The sequence below is a fragment of the Meleagris gallopavo genome, chromosome 1 (genome assembly GCF_000146605.3).
Source record: "Meleagris gallopavo isolate NT-WF06-2002-E0010 breed Aviagen turkey brand Nicholas breeding stock chromosome 1, Turkey_5.1, whole genome shotgun sequence".
Lineage (NCBI taxonomy): Eukaryota > Metazoa > Chordata > Aves > Galliformes > Phasianidae > Meleagris > Meleagris gallopavo.
The window spans coordinates 94,131,273-94,155,406 of NC_015011.2; the positions used below are offsets into that span (position 1 = coordinate 94,131,273).

Here is a 24,134-nt window from a genome sequence, read left to right on the forward strand (position 1 = left end):
AGTGTAGGAAGGAAATTTGTTTAATGCTTTGCTTTATTTCTCCACCACTGTTCTACAGTACAGGAAAGAACATTAATCTGTAGAAAACAGAGAATGTAGAAAGACTTTTTAGACCTGCAGACTTGTAGAAAGGGAAATTTGCCATATTGAGGTTCATAATAAGGTTCTTTTGAAAGGAGCTTAAGAACAAGTGAAGTGCTAGAAATGTGTTTTCATGGAAATAGTGAACAAAGAAGTCAAGGTAAATAATGCTGAAGGTTATAAGCAAAGCTTTCAAGAGAGAGAGAGAGAAAGAAATTATTATGTGATAAGCAAAAATCTTACTAGAGAGACAAAATAACGTGATTTTGTGTGTGTGTGTGTGTATAGAAATATACAAAATGTAGAAATTTATCAGAGTCTCATCAAGTAGTGCTGATCCTCTGACTATGGAGAGGTTGATAATTCAGAGATGTGCTGGTGTGTCAGAATGTCAGCTGCATCAGCATGTTGCCATAGAGGAAGGGCATTCACAGAGTACAATTGAGAAACCAACATAAAACCAACAGCAAACGTTCCTGTTGACTTCCAGTGGTGTGAAACTATAGCAACTTTGGAACATTATATCAGGTGTGGGTGGCATTCATCTTTTCCACGTGCTGTCTTCTTTCTGTGCAGAGGCTGAAATAAGGAAAATTGTAGCTGAGATGCTAAGAGCATAGAGAACAGGCACTTCAATGTCCTTCTGTTCTAATAGGAATCCCGCTACTGTGCTTAGAGCTTCCTCTTCATAAAGACTCGGTGGGTTTGGAACAACTTGAAGTCTAGCCTTATGCTACTCCATGTAAACTCTTCTCTAGTAGTTACAGTAGTTTTTGAAACTACCGTTTCAATCTTGCTTATGTTTTTGAATATATAATCTCAAATATACAAAGCGTGCGAATGAGTTCTATAGCTTCAGGATATAATTTGCCCTCCATTTTCAGCATTCTTTCTCCCTTCTGCTACTTGGTAAGTAACAGAAAAAAAATAATATATCCTTCTAACACTTGCAGTCTCCTTATCTTTTTCTGGAACAGATTTCAGTTTCCAGAGTGTAAAGAACAGATGCCTCTGTTGACTTGTGGTTTAAGTTCTGTTGGGGGAGAGAAGGAGGAGGGGTACTCTGGCATTTTTGTAAAACACTTTCTGAGTTTATTCCATAAAGAATTTTTCCCTACGCCTTGTAGGATTCAGCACCACTGAGAGGTGCCATCCATGAATTTTCAGTGGTTTTCCCATGTGCTTACCATATGTTGTTTATTTATTAACAGTAATTAAACAGTGATGAAAATGACCCAGAAAAGGCAAGTGTCCTACTAAAAATCCATGAATAAATTAAATTGTTTGCTTATTTCTAAAAAGAATATGAACTTGCTTTGAAATGGCTCTTTGTCTAGGGATCTTAAAGCTCATCACATACAAATGGAACTGAAGGACAGACACATGGACAAAATTACTCTCACTGTGTACAAGTAAAATTCTGAAAAAGCGTCTCTATAGTCATCAATTCATGTGACCTTCCACAGTAAGCCCAATCAATAAAGATGGTTCTTAGAAACCTTGGAGGGGTAGATAGTAAACACTCTGGTTTTTTTCCTTCTATATAATCCTTCACGTGTTCTGGAAGGATCTCTGAGTGCCTATGGGATGCACTGAACTCCTGTTTTACAGTTCTGGATCTCTACTGGGATTGGCACTGAGGCTGCCAGCACTAATTGTGATGGGTTTTTGTTTGTGATCTGGATACCTGCCCACTAGGAAATGAATTGGAACAACTCAGTCTTTTAGGGATTAAAGTGAGGGAGAAAAACAATCTGTCAGTTTCAAGCAATGCACAATTCACATTTTTGCCCATGTTGCCTTGTACAAGAATTAATTTTCTGAAATCCGGAGTCTGAATTCATTGAGAATAACATCTATGGATATGAATGGGAGGAAAGACTGTATTTCTGAACATCACCAGCAGAGAAATGCAACTGCATCAGTGCAAAGTAACACAAAATAATTTAAAGGGCTGCTCCCAGAAGGCTTTCCTGTAGAGAAAACCGTTTGCCAGAGATTTGACAGACCTGAAGTCCACAGGCCTAAAGGATATCATTTAAGAACAGCACTGTGTCTTATACTTGATGGTTTTTTTTCTTCCTTTCATTTTTATTTTTTAAACCAAGAGCCTAGCTTATCTTTTGGAAAATATCTCTTTCTGCAGATTATCCACAATGCTTGCATTTAACTAAACAAATGTTAGATGGAAGTTTGAGTATTTTAGTATCTTTATTTGTCCCTGTTTTGCTTTTTCTGTTACTGTTGTTCTCCTTTGCTCCTCTGTATGAAAATGCATGTTTGGAAAGATGGTTATTTGAGCAGACATTTTGCACATCGTCTTCTGGTGTTTTATGAGCCACCAGCAGACCATGAACTAAGAGTTGAAAAACAATGTAATATACTGGACTGGAGCTCTCTCCAAGTTTTACCAAGCAGAGCAGCGGGACAAAATTTTTGTCTTGATGTCTACAATTGGAGAGGAACAGAGGGAGAGATTTAGCTGACTTTATTTGTTAGTGTGCCATGAGACCTAATTTTGTGACTAGTATGTAATGGCCAGTTTATTCTCTGCACAAGCTGAGGTCTCTGATGCATAGGCTGAGGTGCCTACTGGTAGGTACATGTCCTGTTCCATGCAACAGTGCGGTCTTAAGAAGCCTTGCATCCAAAAGTAGTAAGCATTGTTTTACAGTTATCATTTCACATATCTGGTTGTTTTTCTTCATTAAAGTATTCACGTTTTTTCTTCATTCTCATTTCCCCACTACATAAATGAACATAAAGCTTTACTAAAGCTTTACATTTTTCTTGTCTTTTTTTTTTTTCTACTTGTGTTTTTTTTTTGTTTGTTTGTTTGTTTGTTTTTTTGCCATTGACCTCTAGTGAACACTACTACTTTCTACTTTTTCTTTGGCATTTCCCTAGTAGTGAACACAAACTGTGCAAAAAAGACTTCTCTCAAAAAACAAATTATTGTAATTAAGAAAGTCACATTATAAAGGAGTGGTCCAGCTCTAGTAGCCAGTGAATGCTGAAATATCTGTGAAGTATTACCTCAGAGCGGTGCTGTTTGCTATAGCTTGTAATTAGTAGCACAGATGAGATGAAAGGCTTGCAGATAAATCTAGATTTTAATTGACAGCAGCATTATTTATAAAGGTAGAAAATAACCTGCCTGGTAAATTCTGCAAAGATGGACAAGAAAGAAAGTATTAATTTTGGTGAAGTATGGACAATTAAAGGACTATCTGCGTGTTGGGTGAGAAGCTGTGAGCTGAATTGCCATCTGACAGACTAAGCCAGTTTGAACAGTTTCACGTGCTTACCATACATTGTTCTGGCATAAAATAATGTGAAAATAATTTCAGAAGTGTGGAATGTGGGGTTACGTAGCTAGTTTTCCACAAGAAAGGAGATTTTTGCAGTCCTCCTGTTAAAGTAAATTTTGAGCTCACTGGCCATTTTCAGACAAGTTTCACTGAAGACTGTCAGTCTTATAACAAATAAAAAAAACAACATAAAATGACATAAATTTTATGAAAACAGGTCATTTGGTTGAGTAAAATGAAGCTGCAGAATGAGCTCATTTGGTGTCACACATTAGAGAATCAAGGGAGGAAAAAATAATTACTACTTTTGCAGGAAAGTCTTCACACATGAGAATAATCTGCAGGAAACCAGACTTAATTTGTCTTGTATGTGAAATTACTTTTTTTTCTGGAGATACTGTAGTTTGGTGCTGCATTAAATGAACTTTTCATTTTATTTACTTGTGTTTGAATTTTTTTCAAGGGTGTATCATTTGGTGGACGAGAGGGGAAGTCATATCAACAATGAGATATGTCCCACGTCCTGCTTCTTTGCATTTATTCTGGGAGACTCTCTGCTGGGGCTACTGCAATGGAGCAGCCCTTTCCCAAGGACACCCAGGAAGGGAGAGGAGGAGAGTGGAGTGGAGGAAGTCCTTGCCCAGCTATAAGCAGGTGGTTAGGAGGTAGATTAACTAGCTGCCGTGCCATTCAGGTGTCTCATTCTAAAACATATCTAGGATAATGCATTTTCTAAATATCAGGAGTCATCACTTTGTGTTAGGGAAAAGGACTTTGGGAAGTATCAGTGAAAAAAATCAGAGTGGTTTTTACATCTTAGCTTATATTTATATTTTTATTATTTTATTTTATTTTATTTTTTTTTTTTTTAAGAAGGGGAAAATCAGAGGTTTCAAAGAACTCAGAATTGCATTTCTAGGCTGTCCAATAACAGAAGGAGCCAACTACTACTATGGGTTTCATGGCTTGATGCCAACCCATTAAAATAGCTTTGTGATTCTGCACAAATGATTAGCCTTCTTCATCATTTAATATGAAACATCCTTTTTCCTGGCAGTGTATTTCTAACACAAAACAGTAGGGGTTTAGATTTCTGGCTCCAGCCACTGTGATAAGAATCAAGCAGTAAAATCTCTGCTCCTTGCTTTGGAACTATTCTTTGCTTATTCTATTTTCTCAGTGTCAGATGAGTGCTCAAATACTTAGTCATCATTACCCACTTCTCCACTACAGACAGTCAAACAAAGAGGATGTATCAAGAGTTGGAAAACATCTGTTAACAATACAGAGATTTCATTTATCAAGTCCTTCTTCATTTATTGCCATAAAAGTAATGATTATCTAAAACAGCTCTTTTTCCACATGAAAGATAACAGAACACTTGCAATTTAACCCAGCAAACACCTGTGTATGTGATGTAAGCAGTTGCAAGAAGGTCTATGTGATCACAGTGTGGCTCAGAACCAATAAGAGAAAGTCACAAAGAAAATTATTGGATTCATTTTCCTCTCAAATTAGCACGTGCTAATCTTCGTTCCTTTTCAGTGCAGCAGATTTATAAAGGCAGGTAAATGGAATTGTGGAGAATTTAGTCAGGTAGCAGAATCACAAAAAGTACCAGTAGTCTTGGACATTAGTACAGAGCCTTGCTTTAAAACACTGACGCAATGTGAATTTAGGGGTGGCCCTGCAGCTGCTGAAGTTTGAGATGAACAGCTCACTCTCATTCTCTCTTCTTGACTTCTGGGTGGAGATGGCTTTTTCTTTGCTTGCACAGTTTGGATGCATGATTAGTAGCATAGTGACCTTTTTTTTTTGGCATAGTTCATCTCTATTCTGTTCTTAAAGATCTTTTTCTGCGATGGGTATGCAGAAAAATTAGCGCTGGCCAATGCTTGTTCATGCTCATAATAGCTGTCCTACCCATTAGAAAGGGAAGAATGGTACACCATGCAAAACAGCACCATCTCATTGCTCTCAACTCTTCAATAAAACACATTTGAAATGACTCACTGACACTTCTAGCACTTGGATAATTATAGTGTATTTGATTCTACTCACAAACAGAGTATTCATAGTGGTAGCACATGAAATGGTGGAAAACTGGTGTGGATCCAGAAGCATTTCTGATAACAGGCGTTTGGAAAGTCTCACTTTTTATGGCTAAAAATCTTGCAAGAGTTCTCTAAAGGAAAAACTAAAAATGTACAACTCTCAAGCAAGTGTATCTTCTACTGCCCTCTCCTGCTAACTTTCTAGGCAGAAAAAGTGGAAGACATTACCATGTAACAGTTGCCATTCACCAAATAACCCAAAAAGCAAAGCTGGAGCTAGCAGAAATTTGGGGTAGTTGACTGCTCTCTGAATGGACTCAATAAGGTATCTGAAAGGAAGGCATAAGTCACACAGACAAATTGCTCTGAGGAATTTCTACCCTGAAATAACAACGTTAGCACAAAGGACAAGCTTTTCAATAGCAAACTGTGAATGTCCCTGACTGTGTGAGAGCTGGAATTGACTTGAACTAAGTGTTTATAGACCATTTAGCTCATCTTAAAACATGGTTGCTAGTCATACTGCTGTGATTGAAATAAATACCATACGGAAAACTCGATGGACAAAGAGTTATAATTGAGGTACACTTAATTAAGATGGATTAAACTCTCCCCACAAGTTAATCGGTTTATGCTCAATGAGATGGAACTGAATGTAATTAGCTAAATATCATCAATAAAATTACTTTTCTTCTCAGTTAGGAATATATTCTATTGAGAACAATAATGGCTTAGATGTTCAAGAAACCATATGAATATAGCTTTGGGACCACTAATGATGCTTTAGGTGTTGGAAGATTGGACTCCTGTTCAGAAAGGTTTAGAGATTAGTCCACGAGAAAAATCTATTTTCCTAGCTTTTCTTTCACTGCTTTTACCATGGATATATACATGAGATGCTTCGATCAAAGGATTAAATTAAATACTTAGAGGTTAATTCTATCATCTTTACTGAAGTAGTCAACTTGATTTATTGCTTTTGGCTTATACAGATAATAATTCTCTCTAGAGCTAACATTGTCTCAACAGGTGGTCACATAATTAAACTGGATTTTTTATTGCAATTAAGCACTCCATATAAAGCATTAAGTTTCTCTTGTTTGCCAGGAATCATTCATATTTTAAAGCCACATATGAAATTAGTAAATGCATTGGTGGAAGTGAAATGGATTAGGAACTGTGGAGTGAAGCTTAATTCTTTGGAGAGTATGTTCTCTGCACATGGGCAGTACAGATTCTCACACCAAATTCTTAGTGTCAGTTCCTTCAACACTCCATCATCCCTTTCCTTTTGCTGAGGTGGTGTTTCTATTGCACAGACAAAATCTGTTGGCACTACATCTTCCACTGCATTGTTATACCCTCAAAAGTAAAAGCGATGAGTGGCTGTGCACACTTGCAGTGACTCTGGTGGAAAAAAAACACTGTGTTACGAACTGTGTGAGTGTGCATGGGTATCCTCTTGGTGCACTATATCAGATTTCATGGATGAGCTCTCAAGTCAAACCAAGTAGCATGGGGAAAGAAGAAGAATCTCCATTTACAAGAGGTGCCTCTGACTGAATAATTGAAATTATGGAAAAGACTCCTGGGCCACCTTAGGTATTTTGTAACCTGAAGCAATTTACCAGCAGTACACTGATACACTTTGAATAGCTTCCTGAGATGCTGTGTTCATGTGCCCTAAAAGTAGCTGTGGGTTCATGCTTTATTTATTTATGTGTTTGTTTGTTTGTGGCAAAAATACGCAAGATGTTTTAATTCTGCATGTCCAGAGAAGTGCAATGAAGGTGGTGAAGGATCTGGAGAAAAACCTTATGGAGAGCAGCTGAGGAAGCTGGGATTGTTCAGTCTGGAGAAGGAGAGGCTCGGGGGGGACCTTATCTCTCTCTTCATCTGCCTAAAAGGTGGTGAGGCGAGGTGGAGATTGGCCTCTTCTCTCAGGGAACAGTTCTAGGATGAGAGGTAACAGACTTAAGTTGTGCTGGGGAAGCTTCAGGTTGAATAGTAGGAGAAATTTATTCTCTGAAGGAGTGATGAGGTATTGGAACAGTCCAGCAAAGGGCTGGTGGCCCTGTCCCTGGAGGATTTTCAAGGACTGTGGAGGACTGAGGAACATGATTTAGTGGGTGTGGTAGGGGTGGGTAGATAGTAGGACTAGGTGGATCTTGGTAATCATTCCATCCTTAATGTTTCTATGATAATAAGCATCCCTTTCCAACACTGCAGCTCTTAACATCTTACCTGAAGACAGTTGTTTTTTTTTCTAGAGAGATGGAGAAATATTTTATAGGCATGTGCATGGGTTGCTTCTGAACTAATGGTAATGGTGCAGAGCTGTTAGTGTCTCTGAATAACTGCTGAGGGGGAGAGATTTCTCCAAGCAAAATGTATAGAAGCTTATTATATCTGACCTGCCTGTCCTGGATCTGCTTTACGACCAGTGAAGAGAAACAAACACTTTGTGGTGCCATTCATCTCATCTAAAAAAAAACAAAAAAAACCCCACCAAAATAATAATCTGTCTAAACTGGCAAATTTAGACAGGAAAAAGATAATTTTAGTCAGGTAATTAGACCCTCTAGTCCTTCTTTCTCACTTGATTATAAAGAGAGTCCAAGGTGACAGGCTCAGCTGATGACATCTTGACTGTAAATTTCTAAAGTTAAGTGAAATCAATCCTACTCCTTCAGCCTTTGAAATAAATGAGACATGAGTTCCCTTTTGGCCGTAAACATAATTTTGTTGCTATTCTTGACCCTTTGGACATTAAGAGCTAGACTCCTTTACTTCTTCCTTCCACTCTGAAGTGTGCACTGATGATTAGCCAAAGGATTAAAAGCCAAACAAGTTCTCATAGCAGTCAGCCTTTCCACTGACTTCTTTGGGCAATGGACCTTTCCCATAGAATGTTAAATTTTTGTATTTATAGGGGGCTGTGGGTTGTTGTTACGTTTTGTTTTGTTTTGAATAAATGGATTATCTTATGCCCTGGAAATATTTTGAAATGAGAAGTATTTGAGGGTGCTGGTTTTGCCTCTGTGATTAGCAGGTATTTGTGTAACCTTAACCTGTCCTGATAGCTGGGGATCAGGGAGCATCAAATGGTTCTGGATGCAGCCAAAGCAACGTGTGCTGCTGAAGTTCAGATTCATGTCTGACTTTTGAGATTCTGAGACCTGAATGAACCTGCCATGTTCCTGTGGATTGCCAGGTCTGTAATGGTCTGAGACCATGCTGCACCTTTTACCCTGCTGAACTCTATGCCCAGCTGTCCTTATTTTGTAGTCAATCCTCAAAAACAAACAAACAAACAAACAAACAAACAAACAACACATCACTGAGAGAGAACTTCAGATGCATAAACAGTTGTGCATGTTCGTGGATGTATAAACCTTTTTTTTTTTTCTTTCACTGAGGCGCCAGGCTAGTTGTTACTGCATTCTCTCTCTTTTTTTTTTACTCGAGGAGGAATGCAGCAAAAAATGCAGAAGTACAGTAAATATAATCACCAGGGTGATGCAATGGCACAGTACTGCGCTTGCTTTCTGAATGCGGTGTGCGTCCCTTGAGCATTCTGCTGGCTGGCTGTTCGCGGTTGCCATCTGCTGGTAAAAGTACTGCACGGCTTGTTTCTCCTTCTGGAAGGGGACAAAAGTACAGAAGTACGATTTTTTTCCTTGTATCAGATTATTTCATTTTTCTTTGGACTTTTTTTTTTTTAGGTATAGCTATATTAATTGTGATTTCTGAATAACATATTGCTGTGTTCTACTGGATTTCACAGATCATGTAAATCTCCAAGTATTCCAAGAATTACACTCAAGTTATTATATTATGTAAATATCCACTGCCAGTCCCCACTTCTTGCAGGATTTTTAAGAACTATAACAAAGAGGACCCAAATTTTGCATTCCCATTAAAAGCAAAAGGTTTCTGATTGCCTGCAATGGGTTTGGAGAACTCATCTTTTCATTTCAAAAACATTTCAAAAACTGGTAGGACAAAAAACCATTTTTTGTTCACAGAGCTGATGCCGCCATGCAAAGACAGCATATACTGTGCAGTCTTTGTTTCGTCCAAGGAAGATCTTTTTAATTTATCTAGTGGGTGGCAGCCCTGTTTGTGATTGATGGGCTGGAACTAGATGAGCTTTGAGGTCCCTTCCAACCTAACAACTAGTGAGGGGGCCTCCAGGGATCATGTTGGTTCTTAACTGATTACTCCTAAGCCATGGCTTAATCTTGACAGCCTTTTTCAGGAACTAATCTCATTGTCTTCCACACAACCACATAAAATGTACTTTCACACAGTGCAATAATTATCAACTATCTCCTGGTAATTAATAATTTAAAAGCCCATGCAATGTGTGCTGTTTGCTGTTTAGCAGCGATTTGATGGTACGGTAAGTGAGAACTGGGTAGTGGGGAGGTTTGTAACCTCAGGTGGCTACCACAGGGATGTTCACACTATTCATGGCAGGACCTGCACTATTCATGGCAGGACCTGCAGGGTGGGCTGGGAAGGGACTTGCCATTGAGGGGTGTTTTTATTGAAAGTTATGAAGTCTATGCTGCCTGGTCCTGCTCTGTTCTGTTCTATGTGTCCCTAACAGAGACAAAATTATTATTCAGCTGGAGATGTATGGGCTCATAACATGGGAAGTGGTTTAGTCATGGGCATAGTAGATTGGATTGATAGTTGAACTTGATAATCTGGAAGGTCTTCTTCAAAGTAGATATGATTCTGTTCTATGCTTCTCCACATGGATGAGAGATTGGCACAGGATTCCCACTGCTCTATTTTTGGGACATCCCTCCAGTTTTTGAAAGGGCTGTTTCCTGCCTCTCTCCCCACATCCTTCGTGGAAGTATGTAGGGATTGGAGGCAGGCAAGTCTCTCCTTGGCCTTCAGCAGTATTCCTTTCAAAGTATTACAAAAAACATCTATTCCTTTCCCTGATAAAAAATAAAAAGTAAAAAAACCACTTGAGTTTCATCCAGTGCTGCTGTTGTTAAGGCTGTCCGGCTCTTTGATAGAATGGTTATGCAGTTATTTACAGCTGTCAGATTCTGACCACTGAGGATGAGATTTTTCATGCTTACTAGGAATTTCAGATGAATTTTTATGGACAGTTTTGCCTATTCCCACTTCCCCCCCTCACCTACCCCCCTTTTTTTTTTTTTGAGAGAGAGAGAGAGAGAAGAGCAAAGGAATACACTTTGCTCATGTTTCGAACAAAAAAAGAAATCCTTCTCTTGTACTGCTTCTATTTAGTTCCCAAGCTTAAAATTCATAATTTGGATTTTCTTCTAACAAAGAAAGATGCATTAACATCCCTTTGAAAATATGCCCGTATTGGGCAAGTGAAGCAGCCTTGAAAAGGGCAATTTGATCCATAACAGCAAAAATTTTCTGGAGCTTAAAGGATGCAATAATAAATGTTTGTGAATCTTCCCTCTTGAGCAAAGCGAAGCAGTGATAATGAGGCAAAGGTCTGGGGACAGATATGAGGACAAACCAGTGAAGACAGGAAAAGGAAGGGATCAAACACACAAAGAATCATCAGGACTGAAGATTGTGCATCTCTATGCTAATAATGCCTTATTCAGACTGTGTATATTTTGAAAATATTCTTTTGAAGTCTTCCTTAATTTTGAGATATCTGCCTTTCTGGGTGTTTGACTTTACAGATAGAATGTGTATCTAAGCTGAAATAGACAATCACTTTGCTTGTAATAAGGACATCTTTGTTAGAATCATAGAATGATTAAGGTTGGAAAGACCTCTAAGATCACCCATTCTGACCACCGTCCCCATCATTCCACTAACCACAACCCTTAGTGCCACATCTACACTGCTCTTGAACACCTCCAGGGATGGTGACTCCACCACCTCCCTGGACAGCCTGTGCCAGTGCCTGACCTCTCTTTCTGAGAAGGAATTTTTCATAATATCCAACCTGAACTGAAGCCACACACACAGCTTAAGGCCATTGGTAACAGAAAGTAATGAAATAATTTGTCAGAACAGGATTCTATTGTTTGTCCTGCCTCCCCTTTCAGGAGGAACAGCTCTCCACAGGACTTAGATATGAGCAATACAAGCAAAGATTACCACTCTGCCTAGAAAAGCAGGTAAGCATGCATAAGGAATATCAGGCAGGAGGGGGCACACTGCCAGCAGAGCTGTGTAGATCAACATAGATGCATTGTGCTGTAGTAGCACCAATCACATGGCTGATGCTGTGGCAGGAATCACAGTACCCTTGTACTTCTCAGCGCTTGGCAGGTAAGAGGTGTCTGCAGCTATAAAATGCTTCTGGTCTGGCTTAGAGCATTCAGCATCTTAATTGATTTAAGAGGAGGGGAGTTAAAAGGTAGGGATAAGGATGACCTAAGGAATGCTGTGCACTCTCACCTGTATTTTAAGAGACCGTGGGAAGGCAAATCTCTCTCTCCTGCACTGAATGTGGATGAAGTACCTTTGAAAGTAGTCTAAATAGCTACCACTGAAGGCCTAAAGCTTCTAAAGATTGTATATATCTTAGTGTCCTCCTAAGAAATGCATCTCACCAGTGAAATACAGTCATCCTCAAGATTTGGTCCCAGGCCGCTAAGCTCTGGAAATAAGTGACCCACTTTTAAAGGCAATGAATAAGGCTATTCAGAGAGTTGAAGCCCCCAGCAACCCACTCATGGCTCAAGAATTGCCCTTGTAGCTTATTAAATCTAGTAGTGATTTCTCAGCTTTCAGAGCAAGTCAATTGCTCCAGGTGCATGTGCTGCATGTGCTCCCATCTAGATAGGTAGGAGTAAGCCCAAGTGCACTACACTTTCTTGAATGACAATTCATTTGAATTAAAAATCATAGCTTTTCATTCTAGGATGAGAAATAGGAACAAGAGATCATAGTTGTTTAAGATGGTAAAGCTTATGTGGAAAGTGGGGCTGCACAAGAGTGGCAGTGGCATGATTTATTCTTGCTCACTGCTAATATGACGTAATGCTTGTCCCTGCTGTCAGCAGTGAGGCACAAATTGAGAATTACCACTGGATAAGCAGGAGAACCTGAGCTACACCATTAAGCCTCTTTGTTTGTGGCTGAAGTTTGTAACTCCACTTTCAGACTGGATCTCCATGAGAGGAGCATTCACATTGGTATGTGTTATATTGGGATAGAAAAGGTGAGAGACACTGTTAAAACAAGAAGTCGGGAGTTTGGGTGATCCGAGTTACCATTTCTGGCTGCCATTTTTTGATGGATGATGATCCAAATTCTGTAGAGAAGCTCGCAACAACTCAGGGCTGCCATTTCAGCTGTGTGGAGTCAGTAGATGCTGGCATGGTTAAAGAAGCTTATTACTTATATCTGAAATATTAAGCTGAAATAAAATTAAAATGAGACCAGCCTGTAACTAAATGTTACATTATCTGATTGGTTTTGAGCACTGCAAATTTACTAATTGTTTTATCCTGTTTTTCTAAAATGAACATGGAAATGTTGCAAACATACAGCTAAAATCTCAGTGGCTCTCTATAAAACAAACAAACAAAAAAAACCAAACACAAATAAACAAACAAAATAAAGCCTACATAGAAGAGAACACTGAATTTTCTATTAATGGATTGATGTATGCAAAGCTTTAATTTGGCTATGGATAAAAAATGCCTCCTCTAACAAAGAAAATGCCTTTGATACTTGGTGTGCCAAAAAACTCAAGCCAGTGCTATGAAAAGGGTGCCATGTAGAGACTATAATATCTGATTCATTTTTATGCTATTTTGTTTCATGGAAAAAATTCAGTGTGTTTGTAAAATTTGGTATTCAAGACATACCAAATGATGCCAGCTACTTCACAGTATGAAAGACAGATCTCAAGTCAGTTTTATTGCTCATTTGTTATTCAATTACTAAGAAAAAATACAGGCAATCTTTTTTTAATGCTTCAGTTTACTTAATTCAGCCCTAATTAACACGTGTTTTTGAAGGTATTTGGTGTGAAGGTTTATCTTTTGCACACATCCACTCATCCATAACCTCTGTGAAGATGGCCTTTTACTGTAGTATCTGAGCACCTCCCCTTATTTTATTGACTCTTTTGAATAACTGGTGGTGTTTGTGGCTATTTTATTCAGAATATATATATATATGTATATATAACATAACAATTGAAGATTTGCAGTGTTTCTGAGAGCCTAAATTTAAATACAGGTGCCGTTTACATTAGAAAACTGGAAGTAGGAGGATGCTAAGTAAATATGGTGAGATCTGTGATCATTCAATCAGTAAGGAAATCTTGTATTCTGCACAGTTCATTCAAAGGTTGCACTTGGACACCAAACCAAACTTTACTTTTTCTTTTAAATATATTTGCAGGTATTGTTTTTAAAATATTCAATAGCATTCACTGTCAGAAAACGCAGAAATATGGGTTCAAATCCATATTAACTCTTACAAAGTCTTACATCACATTATATTTTCAAAATTTCTGGTGAGAGAAAGTTGTTGTAGACATATTTAGGCAATATTAATAAAAACAGGAAAATGTTTAAAAGCGGTCACACTGTTCTGCAAAAAAACTTCTGGGCTCTGCAAGACATTTCTTCTCAGTAGGAATCCAGGTTGACATCTGAGGATGGTGGAACTAGCTGATATGTTTGAACCAGACCATTGTCCAGCTTTTACGACATTCACTTTGTTCTAATTGATCCAAGGGGGACCATTTGTTCCATATTTAAATACATGTTCCAGTGTTAACCTCCCCAAAGTTTCCCAAAGTGTAGGATGCTGTTCGAGGTTATGTGAAGTTTGGAACAGACTGTAGACAATCCCACCTGCAACTGGCTAAAATGTGGCAACTTTACAAAATGGAAGATTTTAACAATATTTTTCTGTATAAACAGAAGCGAATGACATTATTTCAAATTGTATTCAAGAAATCCTAATTCTCAAAGAGGCTGTGTGAATACTGAGAAGCTTTTTATTTTAGTCAGTGATAGAAGCATACAATCAGCTCTTTTTTTGCAAAGCAAAGCTGAGAAACGTGTGTATGTATCTGTATATAATCAAATATAATCTATAAAATTTTGCTATTTTTGCCCCAGGATTTTCTATGCTTACTTAATGATTCCTGATCATGGAAAAATTCTTGTCTTGTGGAAGTTCCTTTCTGAAAATTCATACGAAGAAGAAATCAGGTCCACACTCAGCACCAAGAATGTCACTGTAGTTATTATGGGGTCAGTCATCTTACTTTTTAACACGTGGTTTAATGTGGTAAAAACACAGCAAATCATACTGGGTTGTTTATGTTTGTGAATCCAAATAAGTAGCAAAATAATATCTTACCTATTTCTAACTTATACAACAAATAGTTTCCTATCTGCACATCTCCTTTCTATTATCTTTCACTACAGTTGATTCTTTTGAAGCAAACATCACCTGATGTTACGCTGTGATGTTTTATATTATTTTTAACCATTGAGAAAATAGTGAAAATTGAATAAGCAGTCATTAGCTAAGGATGATTATTTAAAGCTAAGCTATTAATAAAATCCTTGGACAGGTGGAGGCAGTTAGTAATATCAATTAGTTCTCTCTTGAGATATGAAGTATTCATTTTATAAATTTATTTATTCTCTATATAAAGTTTATTGCCTCTTGAAAAATGGCTTGGTGTTGGGAATACGTCTTGCTATTCATTTAGAAGAATGTTCTGCTGTTGACATGGACGTGCTTTCAACAGTTTGGGGAAAAAAGAACGAGTGGTTATGTTTTGCAAACATGAAGATGAGCCTGAGTGTTGGATTAAGAAAAAGATTAAGAGATGGCTTTGTGGAGATCTTCTGCTCAGGTATTGTGCTTGCTGTGTGGAGATGATAGGTTAGCATAGATATTAATAGCAAAGTATGTTTTTTCTGTAATGCCATATTTCTTAATTACTTTTCTTTGTTAAAGGTGTTTGTGAACACACAGCTAATTTGTTTCCAGGTACTATAAAACAGTTGCTGAGAGTGATAGAATTTCGTTGTAGAGGGTTAATTCATCACACAGGTTGCTTGTCTGACAGTCTCTATGAAAGCTGTATAGCAGAACAAGTATCAGGAGCTATGACTCATGCAAGGATAGGGATGCTAAAGAAGCAAACCTGTTTTTTTTTCCAATGCTTTTGGAGAGTCGTCTTGTGCTCGGTGCTCTGGGACAGACATGAGCACTCTGATAAAGGCATCTAGGCAGGTGTGCTCAGGCAGTAGTTGGATAAATCACCAGTTTTTCTAAGCAACACCAGCTAGGCTGGAAATTGAGAATTGGTATTTATTCAGATGTACTGAAGCCTGTGGAGAAGGTAGCTATTTGGTTGGGCTGAGACAACCCACAGGAAAGTTCTGGAAGAAATAAATTTATTGTTAATAAAACCAACAATAACTAGATTTTGTGTTGCTATAATATGCTTCTGGTAAATGCCAACTAGCAGAGAAACTGTGGTAAAATTGGCTATCTTTTAGATATGTCAGCTCCTTATTTTATATACTATACTTTTTTGCTTAGCTAATAGCTTTAAACGTTACTGGACAAGAAAATGATGCTGCCCTCTGAGGAAAGTGATTTTGCACAGTGTGCTTGAGTGAACTAAGTGGAGGCAGCTTAGAAAAGCAAATTGTTAGCAGTTCCAAACTAGTGAAACCTTGAAAGATTCAAATTAAATTAAAAAAAATCCACTGTGGAGATGCACAGTCTGAAAAGAGGAGGCAATAAAACAAAGTCACAAGAAAACAGAAAAGGGAAAGATTTCCTCATCCATTTGGTTAACCAAAGGGTGTTGGGAAGATGGACTCAACCAGATTGCATTTTGCAGGGTAACATATTTAACATAGGTTCATGGCTTGTGGTGTTGCTCGTGATGTATACTGGATAATGTTACAAAAAGGTCAACAAAAATTGCATTTTCCATTTCTGTTCTTCGTTTAATTGTTGGAAGTCCACAGCTGTGGCTGTGAATATAATTCATAGTGGGGATGCAGCACTATTATTAGTGTAGTACTCAAGACCATATTAAACTCAGACATGCTGTTTTCGTACCTCCTTTTTTGTGCTTGCTTCAACTTTCCTTCTGAAAGTTTCCATTTCACAGAATCATAGAATCATGTAGTTGGAAGGAACTGTTAAAGGCCATCCAGTGCAACTCCCCTGCAGTGAACAGTGACAACTGTAGCTCGGTCAGGTGCTTAGGTGCTTTGTTACTGCAAGTCCCTAAGCTGTTTTATAGTGCAAACTATGGATATCTTCTGACTTACAGCATCTTTAAGAAGAATGTCCTAATGGAGACTTCCTTAAAAGCTCAGTTCCTGCAGCCACTGTGCAGTCCCAAGATGAGCTTGGCAGGCGAAGAAAAACAACAGCACCTGCGTGGATCCTACAGGTTCCTTGCAAGATTCTTGCAAAAGCTGTGGAATTATAGCCTGGGGAGTGCTTGACTCTTCTGGATGGGGAGAAATCCACCTCTTTTGGCCCAAGCATGAAAGAAAGTATGGATTTCAAACATCAAATATTGATGAGCTAAGCTTAGGTTTACCTTTGCCTGGAGTTATGCTCTATAAGGAAGCACTGCCACTTCTGCAGTCACATACAGGTTTGAGTTACGCTTGTTTAACACTTGGAAAGTGGCTCAGTATTTTGTTTAAATACCTGCTCTTTCAGGCAGCTCACTTGCCAGTACAATGAGAAGCCTCTCTGCAGATGTTATACATATCTACTGTCAGATTAAAATGCAGTACATTGATTTAAGAGGAAATTTTCAAGCCCTGTTGTGGCAGCCTCCCAGCCCAGAAACACTATTCTTCTTGGTGGAGATTTCAAAAGGAAATCTGGGTGATAGTTACCAGAGCAGTGATTTTGTGATAAAGCTGTTAACATAATTCCAACCAGATGCATTAAAATGCTCACCATAAAGAGAAGGAAACATATTTGAACACTTTAAGAGAATAAACAATTCTCATAGTCCCATGCTGTTTGTTTATGCCAATCACTTCACCATTATTGTTTGAGTTTAGTTGTGTTTATTTTGGGAAAATTTTCACTTTCCTACTTTTGCCTGAGCAATAATTAAAGAGGGGCATATGAAGGAGATCATTTTATTCCCCACCTAACAAAAAAAATCAAATTCACACTTACAAGTGAAGGCAGAACAGGCAGACAGATCTCTTCCCTGCCAACTCACGTGGAAACTGAACCAGCCCATAACTTAGATGATGGCTTCTGAATTTGGAGGCTGGACAAACATGGTCCTTTTCCCGCAGTCTCATGGACTACATGGAAAATGTTAATGGAATTTTTGAATACTTGTAATGACTTAGGAAGCCATTTCAGACTTTTCCCTATGGCATGGAACTACATTTAAAAGCTGTACAGTTTTATAAGTAAAGCACAGACCAAAATGTAAGTTGACAGATCTGGCTGCTGTCCCAATGTTGGCCATTGATTTTACTTAACACTTCAGCTTTCTCACCTATAAATTTCAAGCAACACCTCTGGGGACAATAGCTAAGACAATAGACTTTAGATAAGATGAGATATTGAAGGGTGAGGTGGTGTTTTACCATAATGGTTATTCCTTTACCATGAAGGTACACTTTCCAGGTTTATCATATTGGATAATGATTAATCAAGTTGTATGGATTAATTTTTATTGGGGGTTATTATGTATGTTCCAGAAGAGTAATGAATTTTAAACATTATTTGAGATTTCAGAATTAAAACTGTCTCATATTTCAAATAATTTCAAATGACCTTCAAACAGAGCCAGTCGGTGGTTTGAATATGCTAATGAAATCACTTTGCTTGCAGGATGTTTTGTTTGGTAATGAAACTCAAAACTACTGACCATGTTGAGCTGATGATGTTTGTCTATCTAATGCACTAATATTCATCAATGCAGTGTGTGCAGGCAAAGTTCAGATATGAATATAGATGACAAGGATTTTCTGGGAGTTCATATAATAATCTCTTTTAGGTATTGATTTTTTTTAACAACCTGATGTCCTTTATTTTACACTGATATTGAAAGAAAGCAGCATTATTTTATCACTTGGCTCTGTGAATGCAGAGATAATTGAGTTCTCATTACTAATCATTCTAGAAAATTAGAAATTCCAATTTAGAGCAGACCTTTCTGGCTGTACTTGTACTGAGTAGTGTTTCCTGGAGTATTTTGGGAGCATTTACTGCTTAATGTGCTCAGGGAGGATATAAAAATCTGATCCTAATTTTTTCATTTATTTCAGAGTCCAGTTTTGCTTTTTTGACTTACTTGTATCCGTCATTTTAATGAGACTGAACTCAGCTGAATATATATAATAATAATTTTTCGGGATGAAGCATGACCATTATAGCTATCTTAGTACATAAGAGAAAAATGTATTTGTGTAAACTGTGAGCTAAAATGTTAGGGTTGTTTTAAAAAATAAAAGGTAGTACCTTGGAAGATTCAAATTAAATTTAAAAAATCCACAAACTTCACCTTTAATTTGATTTTATGTCTTTACTGCTGTAAGTCTTACTAACACTGGAATCCTATCAAGACTACCCAAATTATCACAAATTTGGATTAATCCCAAAAGTATGAATGTTTGATGTTACAGTTTGTATAGGAAACTTTCCTGCTACACTTCATTCCATTTAAATATATTATTCCATATACTGCTGATTAAAAAGATCTATAAATACATTTTCTAATGCAACTTCCAAAAATGTTAGAAAAAATACAATCTGAAGTATTTATGAAAGATTTTTGCAGATGCCCAGAGCATTAGATGAGGCCTTTAATATAATTGTTTCTGAAACTCTTGGCGACTCTTCATTAAAGCTGATATATTCCACATAAACATACAAATTTCATTATGAGTAATAACTGAAATAAAGGAATTTGTTGTTATATTCAAAAACTGTTGGAATTGAACATGCTATCATTCTGGTTTTAGTTTTGAAATGACTTTATATGTGAGAAGTGTTTATCAGTTTGTTTGTCAGCCATTCAAACGTAATTGGATGTAAGTCATAGGGCACATAGTGAGGAGGGACTGCAGAATAAGAACAGACAGCACAGGGTGGATGAGGGAAATGGGTGAGCATATCAGAGAGGGATTGAAGAAGAAAAAATTGAGACTCATTATTCCACACATTTCCCATTACTTTAAAATTGTACTTGTGCCTGGTGTCCAGCAACACTGAGCAACGGACAGAAATATTAATCAGACTAGCAGAATGTAATTTCAGTTGTTATCTATTACAGTCTTTTCACACTAGAGAGACATGGGTATAGGAGGCACGCCCCTGGCTGTATATCATGTGATATTAATGGTAGCTTACAATAAGCGTCTAGACCACTGAAGTTTGTCTGGAATTTGGTTTAATTTCATTAACTGTAAGGAGTCACAGATGATAACTCATAAAGAAGGTATGCTAAAATACATTCTTTCACTATGTGATGTAAATTAATTGAAGATGATCATGAGAATTGTCTTCCTGTGGCAGAAATATTGCTGCGATCCTCCAACAGCTGCAGTTGGGCCTAAACCACTTCATGGAATACACCATCCCAGGAGAAGAGAGGAAGTTCAAAGAAGGTGAAAGATGTAATGTTGAAGGCATATCGCTTTGAAAAGGCTGCCCGTGGAGGCAATGGAGTCACCATCCCTGGAGGTTCTCAAGAAAAGTATAGATGTGGCACTGAGTGACATGGTCTTGAGTGGTCACAGGCATGGATAGATGGTTAGATTAGATGATGTTATTGATCTTTCCAACATTTATGATACTGTGATAAAAAGCCAGGAAAGAGCATTCAAAGCCTTCGGGATTACTCTGATCTTTTCAGAGTATTTGACTTCTAGATGAAAATTTCTGAAATCCTATCAACAGATAGCGATGCTAGTCTTCAGTTACTTCTCTCATTATTAAAAATACTTACTTTTGTTTTGGAGTTCTGGGAGGTGAAAAATTATTTTGAGATAAATATTTGGGGATTTGTTTGTTTTCATTATTTATTACTCAAAAGCATAATATAATACTAGTTACTGAAAAAAGTTCTCTTCAGTGGATTTGTGCACTTTGGATAGGGGAAAGCTTTGTACTGACAAGTAAACCACAGCTTTTCTAATAGAGGCTGTAATAGTAAAGTGTAAATGGATTAATTTATAGTGAAGCTGCAGAGATTAGATTAGATGACATGATCTTGAGACTTAAGTAATATTTGATGACTTGCAGTACTACATCAGTAGATATTTGAATGAAAGATATGGGGTATATTATGGTTCCAAAGCACTTTCTGGAGAGAGTTTAATTAATTCAGGGATCTGGGCTAGCAGATTTATTCTGGCAAGATTCCTCTGTTACTTCTGACTCATTTAAAATACATAGTTTGCTCAAATGTACTTCAGCTAGCCCTTTTGCACTTAATTGCTTTGTCTCTTCAGGGGATAAAGGGACATGTCTATAACATTTCAAACCTAGACATGATAAATTCTGCATCTTTTATTGTTCTTCTTTGGTGTATTTTTTATTTTGAGTGTGTGTTTTTTTCTTTGTTTGTTACATTGATTTTTTTTTATTTTTTATTTTTTATTTTCTGCCTTTTTTATTATTAACTTTGTATCTGGGAAGAAACCGTTTTGCTAGTGATATATAAACTAAGATGCAGGGGACATATAAATGTTTCATTTGTACTAAAGCATTTTGGGATATATGAGGAGACACTAAAGTACAAGTGGTTAGAATTCATTTCTATGCTGTATACCTTTTAAATGTTAGGGTTTTCCAATCATTTTACTATCCAGCAGGCACAGATATAGGTATCTACCATATTCAATGCATGTATTCAAAAAAGCTTTTGTGAAAACAAAGTTTTGTATTTATTTGGATACATATAAAAGTAACATATTTATGTTTAAGTATATATATAAATTACTTATAAATCTAAAAAAGTGTCATACTTAATATATCTTATTTTAAAAGGATAAAATGTTTTGTACTACAAAAAACAACACTGGGAAAAGACTAATGATCTTCATAGTGTAGCAAAGGCCTGGTTTACATGATAAGAGCTTGCTGGTATTACAGGCATGCTTTCCAAAATGATGTAAGAAAATTTGAAAAAAGTCACTTGGAAAAGGAGTGCTCTCTTGAAAATGAAAAACTTATCAAATTAAAAACTACATGGAAAGATAGACTTTTGCTACTGAAAAGGAAGTTGGATGTAGTTCTGAATTAATTGAAAATGAGTCAACCATTATATATCTGAAATCTAAACTTGACCTTTAACAAATGTTAAATTTTTATTAGTGGTAGTACATTAATTATTAAAGATGTTAACTATCTCTTCTTTTGCACATACTTGGCTAAACTGATGGCTGGTATTAGTCCACTGACTGGGCCCAGTCCTGGCTGTTTGTAGCCTGCTGCCACACTGCTTTCACTGAAATTACAGTGTAAGGGACATGGGCTGGCAATATGATTTAGTACTTGATTTAGAGGCTGGCAACCCTGCCTGTAGCAGTGGGGTTGGAACCTGATGATCCCTGAGGTCCCTTCCAACCCAAGTCATTCTACGATTCTATGATTCACTGCCATGCAGCTGCAGGGTTTCTCTCTGCAGTAACCTGTGTGCAATATGTGTAATATTTTAGGTTAACTGGGAGCAGAGAGCATACCAGTGGAACTTGTGAATCTGTGTTATTTAAGTTTGCATGTCTTACCTGCCAGCCTAAATGTAGATTAGGATGCTCCCTAGTAGTGTTCAGTTGTTCTCTGAGAGCCGTGGGAACACCGCCACTCCCCGTAGGTAACAGATCATGCCTGTGCTGCACGTTCAGAAAATCTTTTCAGTGGGGACGAACTAATGTAAGGACAGGTGGCTTGAAGAAACAAATAATCTTACTTTCTTTTTGCTCTTTAGCAAGTCACCTCGCTTGCTTTAAATTGGTCTTCAAGGCTATTGTTTGCTGTAATGCAATTACACGTTTTTCACTCAGACTCCAGTGAGCCAGAATTTGGCAGCAAGACCTGATAAGCCTTCTATGTATCTTTAGAAGTGAATTGCTTTGTGCTAGTCCCTGGGAAAGTGTCTTCCATGATAATTTGTAATCCTTCCTCCCCATCATCTGTGGATGAAACCATCCATGGCGTGTACACTGACAGTCAATTGACATTTTAGAAGATCTTTTTTTTCTATGCACAGGGTTTGTACTTTCTCATTTACTGTGTGGGAAGTAAGCCTCGAATCTATGATAGCCTTCTTTCTATTTTGTATTTTAACGGCATGTATATATAGTGATTTCACTAAAAGATCTTTCTGGATAGTAAAATTCTGGGGAAGAGCTGTGTAAACTTGTAGAACTGTAGAGCAGTTGTAAACTATTGAAAGTATAAAAATATTTCAAAAATGCTGAAGTATACATGATTATATCAATGAAGTTTGTTTGTATTCTGATATATTAAATGCTTATAGTCCAAGGTATGCTGAAATCTATTACAGGCTCTCCTTTCTGGTGATGCTCAGTACTTCCATCTCCCACTGACACTACCTACCATTGGCATTGCTCATTCCACAAGCAGAAAGCTCAGAGGTCAGGTGATCACAGTTCCCGAGTGGACGCAGGGATAGGAGGAGATGTGCCTATGCTGTCCCAGTATGGATCTTTCAGAATCTATGTGCACATAGAATGGCCTCCATTATGATGTGCTCTTGCACAACATTTTGTGCAGGCAGAGTTTGAGTGCAGAACAGTTACACCAGATTTTTCATCTTAGCATGACTGCTGAGCAGTTCAGTGATTTAAGGAAATACCCTATACAGGGATAGGATACAACTGAAAGTTCCAGAAGAGTTGGAATTCTCTGAAAATCTGGAACACAACCAGAGAATGCCCAATGCAATTTTTTTATTGCATATATGCAATAGATTGTTACTGGCAAAATAGAAACGAGTCAGAAAGTATTTTGCATTATAATTTTATCCAACTCATTGGAAACTAAACATGACATTATGGAATTTAAAGCCAGGAAGTTACATACTCTGCATAAAAATGACAGCAATTTTTGCATACAAGTACATTGTGAAAAAACATGCAGGGCGAGAAGGATGAAAATTGTTATAGCACTAAAATAGAAAGAGTTAAATTGTTCTCCCACCAGATGTGCATTAAAAGCAGAAGTGAAGGTTACTTCCCAAAGAAACGGAGTTTCTCAGGAATGCATTGTTGATATGTGTACATGTATGCCTCTCCATAGTGTAAATATGCATATGGGTGATTATTTGAAAGGATCATGTTTCAAGTCTGGGATATTGTCATTAAAATCTTTATTTTCTCTAGTGCTCCTTACAGAAATAATAGCCACTCGGAAGACCAGTTTCAACTGCAGATTCAGAATAGGGCAGATGGGCTTTACTGGAATACGTACCAACATCTTACCAAAATCCTGTTGGAGAATGAGGTCTGTATCTCAGGACATAGACTCTTGGTTGGTGGCTGCAGGTCTGAAACAGCTGAATGATAACTCTTTCATTTTTAAATCCTTGATGACAACTCATAAATGAAGGCCTCTCTGGGTGATAATGACTTCCAGGTGTATTATGTAGTCCATTTTGGGGTGTCCAGAGAAGCCTTTCTTATTTATTAAGCACTCTCTCACCAGA

At 37.5% G+C, this 24,134-nt stretch overlaps 1 long non-coding RNA gene across 1 annotated transcript; it reads right to left on the minus strand.

Annotated features, from left to right (window-relative positions):
- Positions 1–19,847: 19,847 nt before the first annotated feature.
- Positions 19,848–23,134, minus strand: LOC109365621. The gene is made up of 3 exons (XR_002111328.1): positions 23,027–23,134; positions 22,195–22,299; positions 19,848–20,140 (listed from the first exon to the last, which is right to left on the minus strand). It is a non-coding gene; the product is annotated as an uncharacterized LOC109365621 (long non-coding RNA).
- Between the last annotated feature and the right edge of the window lie 1,000 nt (positions 23,135–24,134).